Source organism: Taudactylus pleione, unplaced genomic scaffold (assembly GCF_031769625.1).
Source record: "Taudactylus pleione unplaced genomic scaffold, aTauple2 ptg000087l, whole genome shotgun sequence".
Lineage (NCBI taxonomy): Eukaryota > Metazoa > Chordata > Amphibia > Anura > Myobatrachidae > Taudactylus > Taudactylus pleione.
In genome coordinates this window covers 117,501-120,000 of record NW_028284489.1, presented here as the reverse complement: position 1 = coordinate 120,000, position 2,500 = coordinate 117,501, and the positions used below count along the sequence as shown (strand labels likewise).

Sequence of the window (2,500 nt, the reverse complement as noted above, 5' to 3'; positions counted from 1 at the left end):
TAATTTTTTCAACTTATCAATGAATTTACTTGTGTTAAGAAGTAAAAGCGGTCTAAATTTAACACTTTTGAGCACCTACAGCCAAAGCACAGTGGACATGCCCAATCTCGTCTGATCTTGGAAGCTATGCAGTGTTGTGCCTGGTTAGTACTTGGATGGGAGACCACCTGGGAATACCAGGAGCTGTAGGTAATTTTTTACTGCCATAACATTCTTTTCTATTACATTTTACATTTAATTTTTTCAACTTATCAATGAATTTACTTGAGTTAAGAAGTAATAGAGGTCTAAATTTAATGCTTTTGAGCACCTACAGCCAAACCACACTGGACATGCCCAATCTCGTCTGATCTTGGAAGCTATGCTGTGTTGGGCCTGGTTTGTACTTGGATGGGAGACCACCTGGGAATACCAGGTGCTGTAGGTAATTTTAGACAGCCAAAACATTCTTTTCTGTTACATTTTACATTACATTTTTTCAACTTAGCAATGAATTTACTTGAGTTAAGAAGTAAAAGATGTCTAAAGTTAATATTTTTCAGCACCTATAGCCAAACCACACTGGACATGGCCAATGTCGTTTGATCTTGGAAGCTATGCAGTGTTGGGCATGGTCAGTACTTGGATGGGAGACCACCTGGGAATACCAGGTGCTGTAGGTAATTTTATACTGCCATAACATTCTTTTCTATTACATTTTACATTTAATTTTTTCAACTTATCAATGAATTTACTTGAGTTAAGAAGTAATAGAGGTTTAAAGTTAATGTTTTTGAGCACCTACAGCCAAACCACAGTGGAAATGCCCAATCTTGTCTGATCTTGGAAGCTATGCAGTGTTCGGCCTGGTTAGTACTTGGATGGGAGTCCACCTGGGAATACCAGGAGCTGTAGGTAATTTATACTGCCATAACATTCTTTTCTATTACATTTTACATTTAATTTTTCAACTTATCATTGAATTTACTTGAGTTAAGAAGTAAAAGAGGTCTAAAGTTAATGTTTTTGAGCACCCACAGCCAAACCACACTGGACATGCCCAATCTCGTCTGATCTTGGAAGCTGTGCAGTGTTGGGCCTGGTTAGTATTTGGATGGGAGACCACCTGGAAATACCAGGTGCTGTAGGTAATTTTATACTGCCATAACAGTCTTTTCTATTACATTTTACATTTAATTTTTTCAACTTATCAATGAATTTACTTGAGTTAAGAAGTAATAGAGGTCTAAAGTTAATGTTTTTGAGCACCTACAGCCAAACCAAAGTGGACATGCCCAATCTTGTCTGATCTTGGAAGCTATGCAGTGTTGGGCCTGGTTAGTACTTGGATGGGAGACCACCTGGGAATACCAGGTGCTGTAGGTAATTTTATACTGCCATAACATTCTTTTCTATTACATTTTACATTTAATTTTTTCAACTTATCAATTAATTTACTTGAGTTAAGAAGTATTACAGGTCTAAAGTTAATGTTTTTGAGCACCTACAGCCAAACCACACTGGACATGCCCAATCTCGTCTGATCTTGGAAGCTATGCAATGTTGGGACTGGTTAATACTTGGATGGGTGACTACCTAGGAATCCCAGGTGCTGTAGGTAATTTTAAACTGCCATAACATTCTTTTCTATTACATTTTACATTTAATTTTTTCAACTTATCAATGAATTTACTTGTGTTAAGAAGTAAAAGCGGTCTAAATTTAAGGCTTTTGAGCACCTACAGCCAAACCACACTGTACATGCCCAATCTCGTCTGATCTTGGAAGCTATGCAGTGTTGGGCCTGGTTTGTACTTGGATGGGAGACCACCTGGGAATACCAGGTGCTGTAGGTAATTTTAGACAGCCAAAACATTCTTTTCTATTACATTCTACATTTCATTTTTTCAACTTATCAATGAATTTACTTGAGTTAAGAAGTAAAAGAGGTCTAAAGTTAATGGTTTTGAACACTTACAGCCAAACCACACTAGACATGTACAATCTCGTCTGATCTTGGAAACTATGCAGTGTTGGGCCTGGTTAGTACTTGGATGGGAGACCACCTGGGAATACTAGGTGCTGTAGGTAATTTTATACTGCCATAACATTCTTTTCTATTACATTTTACATTTCATTTTTCAACTTATCATTGAATTTACTTGAGTTAAGAAGTAAAAGAGGTCTAAAGTTAATGTTTTTGAGCACCTACAGCCAAACCACACTGGACATGCCCAATCTTGTCTGAACTTGGAAGCTAGGCAGTGTTGGGCCTGGTTAGTACTTGGATGGGTGACCACCTGGAATTACCAGGTGCTGTAGGTAATTTTATACTGCATTAACATTCTTTTCTATTACATTCTAAATTTAATTTTTTCAACTTATCAATGAATTTACTTGAGTTAAGAAGTAATAGAGGTCTAAAGTTAATGTTTTTGAGCACCTACAGCCAAACCACACTGGACATGCCCAATCTCGTCTGATCTTGGAAGCTATGCAGTGTTAGGCCTGGTTAGTACTT

General features: G+C 37.4%; 11 pseudogenes; all 11 read left to right on the top strand.

Annotated features, from left to right (window-relative positions):
* Nucleotides 1-73: 73 nt before the first annotated feature.
* On the top strand, nucleotides 74-192 carry LOC148527876 (5S ribosomal RNA; annotated as a pseudogene).
* Nucleotides 193-308: 116 nt separating this feature from the next.
* On the top strand, nucleotides 309-427 carry LOC148527875 (5S ribosomal RNA; annotated as a pseudogene).
* A 116-nt stretch (nucleotides 428-543) lies between these two features.
* LOC148527874 (5S ribosomal RNA) lies at nucleotides 544-662 on the top strand (annotated as a pseudogene).
* Nucleotides 663-778: 116 nt separating this feature from the next.
* Nucleotides 779-897, top strand: LOC148527873 (5S ribosomal RNA; annotated as a pseudogene).
* Nucleotides 898-1,011: 114 nt separating this feature from the next.
* LOC148527872 (5S ribosomal RNA) lies at nucleotides 1,012-1,130 on the top strand (annotated as a pseudogene).
* Nucleotides 1,131-1,246: 116 nt separating this feature from the next.
* Nucleotides 1,247-1,365, top strand: LOC148527871 (5S ribosomal RNA; annotated as a pseudogene).
* A 116-nt stretch (nucleotides 1,366-1,481) lies between these two features.
* Nucleotides 1,482-1,600, top strand: LOC148527870 (5S ribosomal RNA; annotated as a pseudogene).
* A 116-nt stretch (nucleotides 1,601-1,716) lies between these two features.
* LOC148527869 (5S ribosomal RNA) lies at nucleotides 1,717-1,835 on the top strand (annotated as a pseudogene).
* Nucleotides 1,836-1,951: 116 nt separating this feature from the next.
* Nucleotides 1,952-2,070, top strand: LOC148527868 (5S ribosomal RNA; annotated as a pseudogene).
* Nucleotides 2,071-2,185: 115 nt separating this feature from the next.
* LOC148527867 (5S ribosomal RNA) lies at nucleotides 2,186-2,304 on the top strand (annotated as a pseudogene).
* A 116-nt stretch (nucleotides 2,305-2,420) lies between these two features.
* Nucleotides 2,421-2,500, top strand: part of LOC148527866 (5S ribosomal RNA) — a 119-nt pseudogene continuing 39 nt past the window's right edge.